This window comes from Meles meles, chromosome X (assembly GCF_922984935.1).
Source record: "Meles meles chromosome X, mMelMel3.1 paternal haplotype, whole genome shotgun sequence".
In the NCBI taxonomy this organism is placed as follows: Eukaryota; Metazoa; Chordata; class Mammalia; order Carnivora; family Mustelidae; genus Meles; species Meles meles.
Genome location: NC_060087.1, coordinates 80,506,959 through 80,526,495, shown reverse-complemented (window position 1 = coordinate 80,526,495; position 19,537 = coordinate 80,506,959). Strand labels below are relative to the sequence as shown.

The 19,537-nt window shown below is 38.1% G+C and overlaps 1 pseudogene; it reads left to right on the top strand.

The window, feature by feature from the left end:
- The first annotated feature begins 15,888 nt into the window (after positions 1-15,888).
- LOC123934694 lies at positions 15,889-16,512 on the top strand (annotated as a pseudogene).
- Positions 16,513-19,537: the final 3,025 nt, after the last annotated feature.

Sequence of the window (19,537 nt, the reverse complement as noted above, 5' to 3'; positions counted from 1 at the left end):
CCCACCAAGAGTTATTTCATTAGAACAAAAGAAAATTTCTATCACCTAGGAAATTCCTAGGAAGTTAGCACTGTGTCAAGAACCGGGATCAGTGGCCAGATTAGAACAAGAGATATTCCTAGTGCTCTTGTCACTTAGAAAGTCATAAATGTTTTAGGTACTCTGCAGTCAAATGCTCTACCCCTGAGCTATACCCCCTGTTTTAGGTACTCTGTACCAGGAACCAGGAACAGAGACCAATATATATGTATGTCCTGTTATTTCACAGGGAGATGTCCACATATGCAAGTTACACACACAGAGAATTAATTGTAACAGGCTTGATAGTTAATACACAATATTGATATATGTTAGGTATTTTTATGATTTATTTATGTTAAACTGTTTTGTGTGAGATCATATTGAGGATCTATATGGTAAATAGACAAGTTTCTCCTTGTTTATGCATTTGTTCATTTCATAAGCATTTATTATTTCTTATTTGGCAGGCTGTGCCACATACTACTAAGGCCAAAATGAATAAGGCAGAGTCTCATACCTCAAGGAGCTCACAGTCCAGCAAATGTAGAAGATATTTCAAAGATTGTCATGTGGAAATGATAGTTTTATTTTATTTTATTTTATTTTATTTGACAGACAGAGATCACAAGCAGGCAGAGAGGCAGGCAGGGGGGGGGGGGAAGCAGGCTCCCTGCTGAGCAGAGAGCCCCATGTGGGGCTCGATCCCAGGACTTTGGGATCATGACCCGAGCCGAAGGCAGTGGCTCTAACCCACTGAGCCACCCAGGGGCCCCGAAATGATAGTTTTAAATTAGTGATCTGTAAGTGTGGTGCTCATTTAAGTGTGGTGCTCACAGTGTGTGGCCCTGAGAAACTAAAGTGAAAACAAAATGATAATTCCTATACTTTAAAAGCACAAAACAGGAAATTATAGTAAATCTTTCACTGACAGGAATATATACTAAATTTAAGCATATTTGCCAGAGCTCCCTTGGGTTAAATAGGCCTTTCTATGGTGGCCTTTAAAATGCAAATTCCCCTGGAGGGTTAATCTATTAAATCAATATCACATTGGTGACATTTTTCTCTGATAGAAGGATCTCAAAGCAGCAAGCAGGTACAGAAGGTTGGTAATAGGAGAGAGGGTACATCAAGAAATTTCAGAAAGAAAGTCCATCTTTATACCTTGGATGAGATCCTGATGCTACATTTCTATATTAACTAAACACTTATTTTTTAAAAGTTTTTATTTATATTCCACTTAGTTAACATACCGTGTAATATTAGTTTCAGTTGTACTATTTAGTGATTCAACACTTAAATGCAACACTCAGAGTTCATCACAAGTGCTCTCCTTAATACTCATCACCTATTTAACGCATCCCCCCACCTACCACCACTCTGGTAACCACCAGTTTGTTCTCTATAGTTAGTAGTTTATTTCTTGGTTTGCCTCTCTTTTTTCCCCTACGATCATTTGTTTTATTAAATTCCACATATGAGTGAAATAATGCAGTATTTGTTTTTATGGCTAACTTATTTTGCTTAGCTTAATACTTTCTAGCTCCATCCATGTCACTGCAAATGACAAGATTTCATTTTTTATGGCTAAGTAATATTCCATTGTAGATATATACCACATCTTCTTTATCCGTTCATCTGTTGATGAACATTTGGGCTCTTTGCATAATTTGGTTATTATTGATAATGCTCCTATAGAACTTATTTTAAACTGAAGCATTTACTAAGCAACACTTTCAATATCTTTGCATGTCTTTACTGTACTTCTAAATCCACTATTTTTACTTTTTTTTTCTTTTTACTTTTTTTTTCCATTTTATTTATTTTTTTCAGCATAACAGTATTCATTCTTTTTGCACAACACCCAGTGCTCCATGCAAAACGTGCCCTCCCCATTACCCACCACCTGTTCCCCCAACCTCCCACCCCTGACCCTTCAAAACCCTCAGGTTGCCCCAACCTCCCACCCCTGAACCTTCAAAACCCTCAGGTTGTTTTTCAGAGTCCATAGTCTCTTATGGTTCGCCTCCCCTCCCCAATGTCCATAGCCCGCTCCCCCTCTCCCAATCCCACCTCCCCCCAGCAACACCCAGTTTGTTTTGTGAGATTAAGAGTCATTTATGGTTTGTCTCCCTCCCAATCCCATCTTGTTTCATTTATTCTTCTCCTATCCACTATTTTTACTTTTATTACCTTTATAAGAGATGTTTAATTGTGCCTTTTAGTAGCAAAGTGGGCCATATGATTTTATGTAATACTTTAGCTATAGTGCTTTCTTGCAATTTGGAAATGAAATATAAATAAATACATGTTATTAATACTTTAAAATATAACTCAAACAAAAAGATTTACTTCCATTTTAGGTCAGTGTACATATGCCTTTAGCAGTTAATACCATTATGAAGAAATCTTCACCATGATTTACAAGAAAAGATTATAGAGATAAAATCTCATTGGCCTTAAATATACCATGTGCTTTTAAATTGTTCTTTCTTTGATTGGTAACTTAGCTAATCTGTCATTAACTTTACAAAAAATATCTCTTAATCTTTATAGAGTACTTATCATAAAACCTACATAAAATATAGTATATATCCAGTGACTTTGACTAATGTGCTTTAACATAACTGCATAATGAAACAATCTTGTTTTTCTTCTATAATTGGTTTCTACAAATATCGTTTTTGTTACAACTTTTCCTTATGGTTTCTACTTCTTATTTCCAAATAATTGATGAGATATTGCTAAAAATAGTATTCTCACCTGATATGTCTATAGAGTAAATAATAAGTTAGTCCTTGGAATATCAAAACAGAAAGTCATCAGACACATTTCCTGATAACTGTAATGACAAAGGAGCTATTACAGTGGTCTGACTCGAGTATTAGAGTTTGGAAGCTCTTTAATATCAATTATGTTTCTGTTTTTGACTATGTCCATGTCTTTGAGTAAGCTATTTAATATATTTTAAAAACATAAGGTGCCTCCTTAGTGCAGTAGGCAGCACATCAGTCTCATAAAAGACATAATTTTAAAAGGCTTAGTTATTTTTATATCAAAAGAAGGCATTGAGAATCAGTTGAACTTAAAGAAAAAGTTGAGACCTAAAAACAGGATTACTTGCTTATGAATTTGTATATGTAATATTTCTATATGTCAATTTTATCATATTGAAACAAATGCTACATTAAAATCTATAACTTATTGCTGCAATATAATCATCTTAATATTCATCTATGGTATTGGTACATGTAATTTGTTACATTATATATTTTGTTACCATGGTTTTAAAGAATCATCTTTGGGGAATATAATTTCGAAGTAGTTGAGCACACTTTAATGTTTTGATGATCCCAGGGCAAACGAAGTGGAGTGAGTGGAAGTATAGGTGAACCAAGAGGGCTATTGAAGTTTGGGGGGTTTAGGTGACTGGAACACTATTCCCTCTACTTTTGCATATGTTTGGTATTTTCTAAAGAAAACAAACTATCACGTTGGGATGGGGGTGCCTGGGTGGCTCAGTCAGTTGAGTAGCTGCTTTTGGCTCAGGTTCTGGTCTCAGGGTCCTGGAATCCAATACCACATCAAGCTACCTGCTCAGTGGGGAGTTTGCTTCTCCCTCTGTCCTTCCTCCCCTCCTCATTTTCTCTCCCTCTCTATCTCTATCTAACTCTCTCAATTAAATAAATAATATCTTTAAAAAATATGATGCTCTGTAACAACAGTTTTTTAAATGCTTAAGTTTGAGTATACTCATGAAACTAACTGTATTTATAGCTGATGTTTTTTAACACAATTATTAAATCCCATGAGGAAATAACAAACTTTAAAAGGACTAGTGAAAGAATCTGAGTTAGTAAATGTTGGAATTTCATATGATAACTTACCATAAATTGTATGAAACGACTTCTGGAAATGAGCACATTTTAATCTCAATATCACAGAAGGAGGAAAAAGACTCACTTCCAGTGTTCTTCAGCTTAGGTCCCTATAAGTCAAATCAATGTTTTTCTTGGACCAAGGAGCTGGGAAACCAACATGTCTTGACTTCCTGGGTGTTGCTATGATTTCAAAGCACTAGCTACTTACTCCAAACTTTACTTTTGATCTCATATCCTATATACACAAGCAGCTTCTCAGTTCCAAAGCAAAAGTTGTGAAACACCTGATAAATGAAAACAACCTTACCAATGGAACTACAGAAGCAAAGAGAAATAGATTAAGCACACTATTTCCATTTAGGTTTCAGTGTATCTGAAGCACATGAGGGAGAAAAAGTGAAAGACCCTAGAAAGTTCTCTGTAGTTATTGGCAGACAGAAGAGCAGAACTGGCTTTATATTTTAGAATGTTAAGCTTATTTATGAATATAGAATGAGAAGTCTATAGGAAACTTGTGGCATATTTTTAGAGCAGGTATTAACATATTATTATAGGAAAAAACTTCAAGTTTAAGTTACTGCAGGGAACATTCATTAAAAGAAATGGTGCTACTATGAGTCTGTAATTTCAATATATTTTATAGGATTATTTTCTAAGGCACATTTTTACTCTTTGTTGAATCATACATACATACAAGTACACATGGCACAATATTTTAATGTTGTGTGGTCTACATTCCAATCAGAAAGAGTAAACACTTATGCAGATATATTGCATAAATACAATTAAGTATAACAATACCAGTCTCAGGTAAATTTGTTTCTTTTCTAGGTCTCTCTCACCATCCATTCTTTTCTCCCCTTTTACACCACTCTGCCCTGTATCTATTTTCCCCCTCCCTTCTTTCCATTAACAGATATATTTGAAATCTTACTGTATGTGTGGCACCATACAAAACATTAAAGTTAGAGCAGAGAACAATATAGAGATGTTTCATGACCTCACAGATTTTCCAATAAATTTAGATGGCAGACAAATAAGAAGATAAAGTATGAAGATGTAAGGGGAAATCCATTATGCTATGAGATGACATAGGAGGTGAATTTCTCCTTTTTCTTGTCATTGATCCAATTTTTTAAAAATTTTTATTTGTTTTTATTTCTTTTAAGCATAACAGTATTCATTGTTTTTGCACCACACCCAGTGCTCCATGCAACACGTGCCCTCCCTAATACCCAACACTTTGTTCCCCCAACCTACCACCCCACATCCCTTCAAGACCCTCAGGTGGTTTTTCAGAGTCCATAGTCACTCAGGGTTCAAATCCCCTTCCAATTTCCCTCAACTCCCTTCTCCTCTCCATCTCCCCATGTCCTCCATGTTATTTGTTATGCTCCACAAATAAGTGAAACCATATGATACTTGACTCTCTGCTTGACTTATTTCACTCAGCATAATCTCTTCCAGTCCTGTCCATGTTGCTACAAAAGTTGGGTATTCATCCTTTCTGATGGAGGCATAATACTCCATCGTGTATATGGACCACATCTTCCTTATCCATTCATCTGTTGAAAGGCATTTGGTTCTTTCCACAGTTTGGCGACTGGACATTGCTGCTATAAACATTGGGGTACAGATGGCCCTTCTTTTCACTACATCTGTATCTTTGGGGTAAATACCCAGTAGTGCAATTGCAGGGTCATAGGGAAGCTCTATTTTTAATTTCTTCGGGAATCTCCACACTGTTCTCCAAAGTGGCTGCACCAACTTGCATTCCCACCAACAGTGTAAGAGGGTTCCCCTTTCTCCACATCTTCTCCAACACACGTTGTTTCCTGTCTTGCTAATTTTGGCCATTCTAACTGGTGTAAGGTAGTATCTCAATGTGGTTTTAATTCGAAACTCCCTGATGGCTAGTGATGATGAACATTTTTTCGTGTGTCTGATAGCCATTTGTATGTCTTCGTTGGAGAAGTGTCTGTTCATATCTTCTGCCCATTTTTTGATATGATTATCTGTTTTGTGTGTGTTGAGTTTGAGAAGTTCTTTATAGATCCTGGATATCAACCTTTTGTTTGTACTGTCATTTGCAAATATCTTCTCCCATTCCGTGGGTTGCCTTTTAGTTTTGTTGAGTGTTTCCTTTGCTGTGCAGAAGCTTTTGATCTTGATGAAGTACCAAAAGTTCATTTTTGTTTCCTTTGCTTTTGGAGACATATCCTGAAAGAAGTTGCTGTTGCTGATATCGAAGAGGTTACTGCCTAGGTTCTCCTTTAGGATTTTGATGGATTCCTGTCTAACATTGAGGTCTTTTATTCATTTCAAGTTTATCTTTGTGTACGGTGTAAGAGCAAGGTTGAGTTTCATTCTGCTACAAAGAGCTGTCCAGTTTTTCCAGCAATATTTATTGAAGAGACTGTCTTTCTTCCACTGTATATTTTTTTCTAGTTTTGTCGAAGATTATTTGACCATAGAGTTGAGGGTCCATATGTGGGCTCTCTACTCTGTTCCACTGGTCTATGTGTCTATTTTGATGCTGGTACCACGCTGTCTTGGTGGTCACAGCTTTGTAGTAAAGCTTGAAATCAGGTAACATGATGCCGCCAGTTATGTTTTTGTTTTTCAACATTTCCTTAGCAATTAGGGGTCTCTTCTGATTCCATACAAATTTTAGGACAGTTTGCTCCACTCTTTGAAAAATACTGGTGGAATTTTGATCAGAATGGCATTAAAAGCAAAGATTGCCCTAGGCAGTATAGACTTTTTAACAATGTTTATTCTTCCAATCCAAGAGCATGAAATGGTCTTCCACCTCTTTGTGTCTTCTTCAATTTCTTTCATGAGTGTTCTGTAGTTCGTAGAGTATAGGTCCTTTACCTCTTTGGTTAGGTTTGTTCCCAGGTATCTTATGGTTCTTGGTGCTATAGTAAATGGAATTGATTCTCTAATTTGCCTTTCTGTATTTTCATTGTTAGTGTATAAGAAAGCCACTGATTTCTGTACATTGACTTTCAATCCTGCGACGTTACTGAATTGCTGTATGAGTTCTAGTAGTTTGGGGGTGGAGCCTTTAGGGTTTTCCATGTAAAGAATCATGTCATCTGCAAAGAGAGAGAGTTTTACTTCTTCATTGCCAATTTGGATACCTTTTATTTCTCTTTGTTGTCTGATTGCTGTTGCTAGGACTTCTAGTATTATGTTGAACAAGAATGGTGAGAGTGGGCATCCTTGTCGTGTTCCTGATCTCAACGGGAAGGTTGCAAGCTTTTCCCATTGAGGATGATATTTGCTGTGGGTGCTTCATAGATAGATTTTAGGAAGTTCAGGAATTTTTCCTCTATCCCTATACTTTAAAGCGTTTTGATCAGGAACAGATGCTGGATTTTGTCAAATGCTTTTCTGCATCAATTGAGAGGACCATGTGGTTCTTCTCTCTTCTATTAGTAATGTATTCTTTCACATTGATTGATTTGCAAATGTTGAACCATCCTTGTAACCCAGGGATGAATCCCACCTGGTCATGGTTGATATCTTTTTAATGTGCTGTTGGATCCTGTTTGCTAGGATCTTGTTGAGAATCTTTGCATCCATATTCATCAGTGATATTGGTCTGAAATTCTCCTTTTTGTAGGGTCTTGGCCTGGTTTGAGGATCAGTGTAATGCTGGCTTCATAAAAAGGGTCTGGAAGCTTTCCTTCTGCTTCAATTTTTTGAAACAGCTTCAGGAGAATAGCTGTTATTTCTTCTTTGAAAGTTTCATAGAATTCCCCAGGGAATCTGTCACGTCCTGGGCTCGTGTTTTTTGGGAGGTTTTTGATCACTGCTTCAATCTCATTACTAGATATTGGTCTATTCAGGTTGTCAATTTCTTCCTGGTTCAATTTTGGGAGTTTATAGTTTTCCAGGAATGCATCCATTTCATCTAGTTTGCTTAGCTTATTGGCATATAACTGTTGATAATACCTTCTAAAGATTTTTTTCTACTTCCTTGCTGTTAGTTGTGATCTCTCCCTTTTCATTCATAATTTTATTAATTTGGGCTTTATCTCTTTTCTTTTGGATTAGTGTGGCTAATGGTTTCTCAAGCTTTTTGATTCCTTCAAAAAACCAGCTTCTAGTTTCATTGATACGTTCTACTGTATCTCTCGTTTCTACCTCATTGATCTCTGCTCTAATCTTGATTATTTCCCTTCTTGTGTGTGGAGTTGGTTTGATTTGTTGTTGGTTCTCCAGCTCCTTAAGGTTTAGAGACAGCTGGTGTATTCTGGATTTTTCAATGTTTTTGAGGGAGGCTTGGATGGCTATGTATTTCCCCCTTAGAACCACCTTTGCTGTATCCCATAGGTTTTGGACCAAAGTGTCTTCATTCTCATTGGTTTCCATGAATTGTTGAAGTTCTTCTTTGATCTCCTATTTGATCCAAACATTCTTAAGCAAGGTGGTCTTTAGCTTCTGGGTGTTTGAGTTCCTTCTGAACATTTCCTTGTGATTGAGCTCCAGTTTCAAAGCACTGTGATCTGAGAATATGCAGGGAATAATGTCAGTCTTTTGGTATCGGTTGAGTCCTGCTTTGTGACCCAGCATGTGGTCTATTCTGGAGAATGTTCCATGTGCACTTGAGAAGAATGAGTATTCTGCTGTTTTAGGGTGGATTGTTCTGTATATATCTATGGGATCCATCTGGTCCAATGTGTCATTTAATGCTTTTGTTTCATTATTGATTTTCTGCTTCGATGATCTGTCTATTACTGAGAGTGGCATGTTAAGATCTCCTACTATTAATGTATTCATATCAATATGACTCTTTATCTTGATTAATAGTTGTCTTATATAATTGGCTGCTCCCATATTGGGGGCATAGATATTTAAAATTATTAGATCATCTTGGTGGATAGTCCATTTAAGAATGATGTAGTGTCCTTCTGTATCTCTGACTACAGTCTTTAGTTTATAATCTAATTTATCTGATATGGGAATTGTTACCCCGGCCTTCTTTTGAGGCCCATTGGCATGAAAGATTCTTCTCCATCCCTTCACTTTCAGTCTGAGTGTATCTTTAGGTCCAAAATGGGTCTCTTGTGGACAACATATGGATGGGTCCTGTCATTTTATCCAATCTGCAACCCTGTGTCATTTTATGGGCACATTTAGGCCATTCACAGTGAGCGTGATTATTGATAGATATGTTTTTGTTTACATCGTGTTACCTTTGAAGTTTTTCTTTCTGTAGATTGTCTCTATATCTCTGTTCAATTATATTTTTAGGGTTTTTTCTCTTTTATAGAACCCTCCTTAATATTTCCTGCAGTGTCGGCTTGGTGGTTGCATAGTCTTTTAATCTTTGCCAGTCTTGGAAACTCTTTATCTCTCCATCCATTTTGAATGTCAGTCTTGCTGGATAAAGTATTCTTGGCTGCAAGTTCTTCTCTTTTAGTACCCTGAATATATCTTGCCAGCCTTTTCTGGCTTGCCAGGTCTCTGTGGATAGGTCTGACGTTATTCTGATGGGCTTTTCTCTGTATGTAAAGGGTCTCTTTGTCCTAGTGGCTTTCAAGATATTGTGTCTACAATTATGATTTTTCAATTTTACTATCAGGTGCTTTGATGTTTTTTTTAGAATCTATAATCTTGCGGGGAGACCGTTCTGCCTCTAGTCTGGTTCCATTCATGAGATTGGGAAAATTTTCATGTAGAACTTATTCCACTATATCTTCTAGACTTCTTTCTTTCTCTTCCTCTTCAGGGATTCCAATAATTCTGACGTTGGAACATTTCATGGCATCATTTATTTCCCAGATTCTGTTTTTGTGGCTTCTAAGCTGTTTGTTCCAGGATTCCTCCTGATTCTTTCTCTCTATCTGTTTGTCCTCCAGATCACTAATTCTATCTTCTGTCTCAGTTACCCTAGATTTTAGAGAATTAAATTCAATTGGAACTCATTGAGAGCTTTGTGAACATCATCCCTGGTGGTTTTTAGTTCTGCCCTAATATTGTGGACATCATCCCTGGTGACTTTCAGTTCTGCCCTAATCAATTCTGTTTGGTTTTCCATCCATGGCTTTCTCTAACCTAGCTATTTCCTGGATAATTGTTAGCCTGAATTCTTTTTCTGACATATTGTCTATGTCGATAGCCATTAGCTCTGTTGCAGAAGGCCCATCCTCTGTATTTTTCTTCTGTTGGGCATTCCTCCTCCTAGTCATTTTGGTGAGAGATGACTGATCGGATGTAGATGGATGTATCAACTGTGGTGCAGTCAAGGTGCACCCTGAAACGCTTCTGAGCAATCAGGATTCCCCACCCAAATGAGAGAAAAAGGAAAAGAAAAAAGAAAAAAAAAGAGATATATAGATAGAGAGAGATAGACAGGGAAAAAAGGGAAGATGAAAGAGAAGGCTCAGCCCATATGGGCCCCAAGGTAAGACTTATGAAGTATACAAACAAAAACAGACAAACAGGGGTGCCTGGGTGGCTCAGTGGGTTAAGCCACTGCCTTCGTCTCAGGTCATGATCTCAGGATCCTGGGATCAAGTCCCACATCTGGCTCTCTGCTTGGCAGGGAGCCTGCTTCCCTCTCTCTCTCTCTGCCTGCCTCTCTGTCTACTTGTGATCTCTCTTTCTGTCAAATAAATAAATAAATAATAAAATCTTAAAAAAAACCAGACAAACAAAAAGACTGATAAAATTTTATGACAAAAGAAAACAAAAAATATATATATAAATGCAAAAAAAAGGAAGAACCTTGTCAAAAAGAACCCCAAGTATAAGATTTATATACTATCAAGTCAAACACAAATACACCGAAACCCTGGCAGAAGAAAAAGATGGGAGAGTGGTTATAAATTCTCAGTATGGGTGAGGAAGGTTATTTTGATTCTTCCTGGATGTATCTTGATATATTTGTTAAAGGACTGAAGATAAGATAAAGGGAGATTTCCTAAGATAAAGGGGGATTAAAAATTGGTTTAACTATGTTTGTATCTTTAGGGTAAATACCCAGTAGTGCAATTGCTGGGTCATAGGGTAGTTCTATTTTCAACATTTTGAGGAACCTCCATGCTGTTTTCCAGAGTGGTTGGACCAGCTTGCATTCCCACCAACAGTGGAGGAGGGTTCCCCTTTCTCCACATCCTCTCCAGCATCTGTCATTTCCTGACTTGTTAATTTTAGCCATTCTGACTGGTGTGAGGTGATATCTCATTGTGGTTTTGATTTGTATTTCCCTGATGCCGAGTGACGTGGAGCACTTTTTCATGTGTCTGTTGGCCATCTGGATGTCTTCTTTGCAGAAATGTCTGTTCATGTCCTCTGCCCATTTCTTGATTGGATTGTTTGTTCTTTGGGTGTTGAGTTTGCTAAGTTCCTTATAGATTTTGGATACTAGCCCTTTATCTGATATGTCGTTTGCAAATATCTTCTCCCATTCTGTCAGCTGTCTTTTGGTTTTGTTAACTGTTTCCTTTGCTGTGCAAAAGCTTTTGATCTTGATGAAATCCCAATAGTTCATTTTCGCCCTTGCTTCCCTTGCCTTTGCCGTTGTTCCTAGGAAGATGTTGCTGCGGCTGAGGTCGAAGAGGTTGCTGCCTGCGTTCTCCTCAAGGATTTTGATGGATTCCTTTCTCACATTGAGGTCCTTCATCCATTTGGAGTCTATTTTCGTGTGTGGTGAGAAGAATAAATGAAACAAGATGGGATTGGGAGGGAGACAAACCATAAATGACTCTTAATCTCACAAAACAAACTGGGGGTTGCTGGGGGGAGGTGGGATTGGGGGAGGGGGAGCGGGCTATGGACATTGGGGAGGGGAGGCGAACCATAAGAGACTATGGACTCTGAAAAACAACCTGAGGGTTTTGAAGGGTCAGGGGTGGGAGGTTGGGGGAACAGGTGGTGGGTGATGGGGAGGGCACGTTTTGCATGGAGCACTGGGTGTTGTGCAAAAAGAATGAATACTGTTACGCTGAAAAAATAAATAAAAAGGGAAAAAAAAAAAGAAGTAAACAAAAAAAAAAAATTGGTTTAACTACAGGGGTAGCATTAATTGGGGAAAGGGGGTTACCTTGAAGTTTAACTCTATATGAATATTAGAAAATAGAAATAAAAAAAGAATAAACTAGACTAAACTAAAGTAAAATTAAAAAAATAGAAAAGCAAAAGAAAAACAGGTGTATGTATCAAAAAGTTCAGGTTAAAAGGTTATTAAGGAATTTGCTGTACTGGACATCTCACTGTGATGGTAAATAGGTTAAAAATTATCTGTATAATAAAAAATGGACCAGAATAGTGGGAAAGAGTTAAAAATAAAAGTTGTATTTATGAAGTAGTGGTGATTGTTCTCTTGTCATCTTTTTTTTTTTTTTTTTTTTTTTTTTTTATTTCTTGGTTGGTTTTCTGGGTGGAAGGGCCTGCCACGTGGATTTTCAGTCAATGATGTTCCCTGAGTTAATTCCTCCTGTCCCCCTCAAGGGGGTGGCCTTGAGGAAACCGGTTTTTCAGGCTTTTGTTCTCTGGAGGTTTTTATGTTTGTTTGTTCCTTTTTGTTTTTGTTTTTGTTTTTTGTTTTTGTTTTTTTTTTCTCTCACCTTGACAGCTTTTGATGGTTTTTGGAGGTTTAGAGGAAAGCAAACTGCAACCCAACCTCTTCTCAGAAGGCTCAGAATGCTCCCTTGTGGTGCTGCAGAGCTGCTGGCAGAGTACTTTCAGAGTCGCGGTCCCTGGGGATGCAGGATCTTCTCCTTGTAACCCAAACCTCGGTGGCAGTGGCTGTCTGGGCAGCTTCAGACCGCCAGAGAGGTTCCAAGCAGCTATTGCACACTGAGATTTTCCCACTGGCCCAGCCTGGGAGTGCCGGGTCTTTCCCGGTCTGAGAGTGCCTGATGGCAGGCACCTCTCCCAGGGGAGAGTGTGGGGTGCATGCATCTCAGGCTCTGAAAGTGCCCGGCATTCTGCCATCTGGAGAGGCTCCCAGCCCCTCATGGGAGCCGGACCCCATGAGTTCTCCGGCATGCTGGCAGCTCAGGGACAAAGACCTGGTTTCTCCGCAGCACTCTCTCTGGCTCAGCACCAGGGGAGGCTGTCCTGGGTCCGGGGGACTGAAGCCCGAATTCCCACAATTTCCCCCCATGATCATTTGCTCTTTTTGAGTGCTTCCAACCAGACTCCAAGTTAATGCTGGTCCCCAGTCACAGGGCACTCACGTATTGGTGTATTACTTTCCAATGGGTCACCTCTGGTGGCTCCCTCCCCATTTTGTTTATCTTCTGATATCAGTCCGACGTTCCCACTCTGCTTTACCTGCCCACTGGCATCTTCTGCTCCCGTAGAGATCCAGACGTGTATAATTCTGATCTTGGGCTGTTTTCATGGGTGATCGGAGTTCTTTGGTAGGTAATCAGCTCACTTTAGGGTACAGGTTGAAACGGCGCCTCCTCCTACTTCCCCGCCATCTTGTCTCCCTCCTGATCTTACTTATTGAGCCCAAAGTGAACCTTTTGTTCTTTAAATCTTACACTCTGTATCATATTTACTTATGCCCTTCTAACAATAATAGCTCAAAGTCCTCTTCTCACTTCCCCCTTTATACCAGGTGTCCACCCCCATGTTATAGTTCAATTCCCTGGTACCTGGCACGGAAATGTTTAATTTTCACTGCCCTCCTAAAAACCAAAGGAGAGTAGAACCTTCACTTTTTAATCAACTAAGCCACTAATATTAAACAGCACAATCTCTAGATAACTCTTGCTGAATCTCAAGTGGGTATTCCTAAGTGAGAGTAGAGGATCTGTGGGCTTGTTTACTTTGGTTTCTTCCTATTGTCTTCTTGACCTTCTTGGATAGAACTGATAAGTCATTGCTGCAGTTTTTGCTACCCCATAGGTTATTAAAACTCTGTTTTTCATTTTCTCTCTCCTTTCATTTTCAAAATCAACTTCACCCTAGTGATCCAAATCTCTGTATATGTTGGATCTAACATGGGAAACCATATAACAATTATTCAAGTTTACTTGGCATTTTGGGTCCCATAAAAGGAAACATACAGATGATAGCTCTTCAATAAAATTAGTAGCATCTGGGGCACCTGGGTGGCTGTCAGTTAAGCATTCAACTCTTGATTTAGGCTCAGGTCACAACCTCAGGGTCATGAGATGGAGCCCCTTGTTGGGCTCCATGCTCAGGGGGATCTGTTTGAGATTCTCCCTCTCTTCCTCTCTCTGACCCTCCCCTTGCCCATGAGTACATGCTCTCTCTCTCTCTCTCTCAAAACAATCAATCAATCTTTTTAAAAAAAGTTGTAGCTTCTACATAATAGGTCATCTACATTCAGTTTTGAATTATAGAGTTTTGTGTACCTTTCCTATTAATGCAGTTATCTATAGAAATCTGTGTAGTTGAAACATGAAAATATTGGTAATGGAGATTATTTACTTTAATTAAAAACATAAATAATATTAGGAAGAATACTGAATCACAAGTCAGAAGAATCACTTTCTAGTCCTATTACAGCCACATAATACCAAAATCCTTTAGTGTTCCCCAGGCTTTAGCTGTACTATCTTTAAAACAACAACAACAAACAAACAAATGAACAAAACTAGCATTGCCTATAAAAAACATACCTGCACTACCTATCTCACATGGCTGTTATGAGGTTCCAAAAATATAACGAAGATTTTGGAACTGCTTTTAAAAATTGTATAGTACAATACAAATAAAATATGAAATTTTTATTATACTCATAAACTTAGGCACTTGACTTTTTGTAACACAACTTTTTAAAGATTTTTCTTTATTATTTGTCAGAGAGAGCATAAGCAGAAGTAGAAACAGGCAGAGGGAGAAGCGAGCTTCCTGCTGAGCAAGTAGCCCAATGCAGGACTCAATCCCAGGATCCTGGGACCATGACCAAAGTGGAAGGCAGATGCTTAACCAACTGAGTCACCCAGCTGTCCCTTTCTACACACTTTTGTTTTAAATTCTGACAAGTCAAACACTCACAAGATGGAGAACATAGTCAATTCTAGATCCTAAGCAAAATACTTCTTTTCATTAATTACAGTGCTATTTTTATTCAAGTCTGGATAACCGGTATTACTCTCCATGTGAACTGAAGAAAAGTCAGTGCATATTCCTTTAGAGTGTCTTAACCCAATCCTGTGATCTTACACACTTCTCTTTAAATTTAACACATCTTGAATGAAACAAGGTTGGAAGACTATTTCTGACACCAGAGGTTTTAAAGAGAATGGTAGGATAGTTCATTTAAACATTCTACTTTGTATGTATGGCAGGAGAAAATAACTTAGTGAATTTGGCTTGTCATTACTCTGATTCTCAATAAAATCAAAGATCAGAAGGAAGCCATCCTCTGAATAAACAAAAAGACATGATAGTAGAGAATGGAAGCATTAAAACAGAGTGGAAAGGTAAAGCTTTGGACTGGTAGACCTTGATGCTAGTATTTGTTCTATTCCTCCTTGAGCTGAGACTCCCCAGGTCCCTACTTCATAAACTGTAAATTTAGACATATGATGCAATGGCCAAATAATTCTGTAATATTTGTTTCTACATTCTGGAAAGTAATTTGCTAAAAGTAAACAGACCCCAGAAAATGTTAACCTTAGAAAATTAACTCCAGTTAAGAAGTAATCTTTGTTACCTACAAAGTTAATTTACATGGCCAATATCCTTAGAATTATATCTGTGGGGGCAACTTGGTGGCTCAGATAGTTGTGTCTGACTTAGGGCATAATCTTGTGGTCATGAGATCAAGCCCCAAGTCAAGCTCTGCCCTCACTGGGGAGTATGCTTGATATTCTCTCTCTCTATCTCTCCTTCTTCCCTTCCCCCTTGCACTCACATGCTCTCTCTCTCTCTCTCTCAAAAGTTAATAAATAGATTGCAGTACATTGAGCTCCATAGAGGCACACTGGAGTAAGTGAGAGCCAGACAGGCATTGGGCAACTTCGTGCCTTGCTATGGAAAATAATTAAACTTGGGCAAAGGAGATCCTAAAAAGCCAAGACAAAATGTCATCTTATGCATTCTTTGTACAAACTTGACTAGAGGAGTACAAGAAGAAGCATCCAGATGCTTCAGTCAACTTCTCAGAGTTTTCTAAGAAGTGCTCAGATAGGTGGAAGACCATGTCTGCTAATGAGAAAGAAAATTTGAAGACATGGAAAAGGTGGACAAGGCCTATTGTGAAAAAGAAATGAAAATTTATTTTCCTCCTTAAAGGGGAAACAAAAAAGAAGTTCAAGGATCTCAGTGCACCCAAGAGGCCTCCTTTGGCCTTTTTCCTGTTTTGTTCTGAGTATCACCCAAAAATCAAAGGAGAACATCCTAACCTATCCATTGGTGATGCTGCAAAGAAACTGAGAGAAACATGAAATAACACTGCTGCAGAAGGAAAGTAGCCTTGTGAAAAGAAGGCTGCTAAGCTGAAGAAAAAAATATGAAAAGGATATTGCTGCATATGAAGCTAAAGGAAAGTCTAGTAGGGCAAAAAAAAAAGGGAGTTGTAAAAGCTGAAAAGAGCAAGAAAAAGAAGGAAGAGGAGGAAGATGAAGAGGATGTTGAGGAGGAAGATGAAGAAGATGATGATGAATAAGTTGGTCTATAAAGGATTTAACCCCTTGTACACAATCACTCCTTTTAAAGAAAACATTGAAATGTAACGCTGTATAAGATTTGTTTTTAAACTGTACAGTGTCTTTTTTCTTAGTTAACACTACTGAATGTGTCTTTAACTAGCTGTGTCCTGGTGGTATTTTAAATCACCACTACCTTTGCCTGGTACAGCTTGAAGGTTGCAAATTGGAATGAAATTTAAAGCAAGATTCTTTTTGGTGCACAGCACAAATTACTATTATTTGGGGATGGAAGTGTTTCATCTTCAGTTGTTTCTGATGCAGCTTCTATAAAATAATTGCTACTCTGTTAACCAGTCCAATTGTATAATTATACCTGTCACAGAGTAAATGTGTATAAAGTAAAACTGGAATCCAAAGTTGCTCTTTCCACCACTGACTCCTCGTAGAAAGATGGGCAGATGTTTTGCTTCACTCCAATGTTTCAACTTCTCTAAGTTTTTTTTTTTTTCGGTTTCTTTTGTTTTAAAAGATTTATTTACTTGAGAGAAAGGGTGTGTGTGAGTGGAGGGAGGGGTAGAGGGAGAAGGAGGGAATCTGAAGCGGATTCCCATCTGAGCGCGGGGCCCAATACAGAGCTCAATTCCACAACCCTGAGATTGCGACCTGAGCCAAAATCAGGAGTTGGACACTTAACCAACTGAGCTACCCAGATGCCCCTTTTGAGATATTTTATTTAGGAATCTTGTGTGCTTCAATCTGGTACTCTGCAGTATTATCAAGTAAATACAGATTCTCCCTGATTTATTTCCTGCCCCATTCTGGATCATTTCTCTTTCCATATAAGATTTTAATCTCAGTTGTCCTGTATAATATTTTAGCTGATATACCTTGAAATATTCCTCATATTAGAGGAATATACTGACATAATTTCTTGCATTATATAACAGAAAAGGGTCAGGGGAGGGTGCCTCTCTAAATCACACTACTGTGGTTTATCCTCAGCTGTCCATACCTATTGACTTCTACATGTTTATTGAAGGCTTATTAACTCACAAGGTCACCTCAGGCAAGTTACTTCAGATCTCTGAGCCTGTTTCCTCCTATGATAGTTGAATGAAGTGATTCCTTCCAACTTAAAAATTCTTGAGTGTGCTTTATTTAAACATAGTTTGACATTTTAAAGCCATATGGCAGCAGGAGCTCTATTATAAGTACACAAGTAATGATTGTGCATAGGATCCACAAATGGATACACCTGTATAGTCTTAAAGGTGTTATTTCTAATTTGTTCCAAGCTAGTTAAGACTCAAAGGCTTGTGGATAGTGCTTATATCCCATTACTGCACAGGAAGAGGAAACAATCCACTAATCCTTCTCATTGCTTCTCAGTTCAGTTGAACCCTCCAAAGTGCAAGTTATAGGGGCAGATTTATAATCTGAATGTGAGACACTCAGTACAGAAAGTCTTGGTGGAAAAGCCCTCAAAGGCTTGTGATTATTCTTTGGCACATACTTTCATAAAGTTATTAGATATCATTTTTGGAAAAGAATGTCTGGCAAGGGACACAGCATGTGGTTTAGCTCCAGCCATGAATTTGATATAAGGTTTTCAGGAAACCACAGCAAAGGGCAATAGAAATCTACTTATCAGCTCTGTAGTTTTCTTATTTCCACTCTGCATCTGATTGAGCCCTTGCTTTATAGGGAACTGCTTGAAAGAATTACAGATGACTTCTAACAGAAAATCATGCTGTTATAGTTAGGTTTTGGACATTCCATTTATTTGGAGATAATCCCTTAAAAGTAATATCACAATAAAGTATATGCATAAAGGGTGGCAATAAAATACAGATAAAAAATCCAATATGTTAAGTAACATAATAGCTCTTCTATGCTGCCTGGGTATGACTAATAATTTAAAAACAATTTAGAGAATATGTAGATGAAGAAACTCAAATATATGAAATAGTAATAAAAACTATTATTTTTTTAAGATTTTATTCATTTATTTGAGAGAGAGAGAGAGAGAAAGAGAGAGACAGAAAGCATGAATGGGGTAGGGGAAGAGGGACAAGCAGGCTCCCCACTGAACAGGGAGTTCAACAATGTGGGGCTCAATCCCAGGACCCTGAGATCGTGACTTGAGCTGAAGACAGATACTTCAACAACTGAGCCACACAGGCTGGCCAGAAATGGTAATAATTAAATATAACAACATCCACAAAACTGAAAACAAAATAACAAAAGGAAAATTGCATGTAGAATATTCCCCAGATTAAGGTGACTTAATGTATAAACAGTTCTTAAACATCAGTAAAATAATGATGAACAGGCTAAAAATGTGGACAAAAGTCAGAAAAGGACAACAAAGAAAATTAAACAGTAAATAAATTTAAGGGAAAAAATTGGCAGAGCTTGTCCCAAAGAAGTTATGTTTTTAAAACCAAGCTAGCTTTTTTTTCTTATTAGGCACTTCTTCCCATCAACAGCAACCCCTTGGCAGACTGATGGCCCCACCACACCTTCCCACTCTTCACATTAAGAAGAGGCAGAGCAGAGGTCTAAGAAGTAGAGTCTGGGAGGCAGTGAATGTGCCCCACTGCCTGAGGAAAGATGCAGCATGTACTTTTTTTTTTACCCATTTAATTAACAAATTATTTTAAGAAATAATAATATTCTTGGAAAGGTATAAGAAAATGGGCATTTTCATCCATGATTTGTGGAAACATAAGTTAGTAGTCTTTCTTTTTTAAATATTGTTTTTAAAATTCCAGTATAATGTGGCAATATTCATCAAAAGTTATAGAATTTTGCATGCCCTTATTCATAATGGAGACGTTTATACTAAGGAAACAATGTATGAGCATCAAGGTCTCATTTCAAGAATATTTTTTTGGGAGGCGCCTGGGTGGCTCAGTGGGTTAAAGCCTCTGCCTTCAGCTCTGGTCATGATCCTGGGGTCCTGGGATCGAGCCCCACATCGGGCTCTCTGCTTAGCAGAGAGCCTGCTTCCCCTCCTTCTCTCTCTGCCTGCCTCTCTGC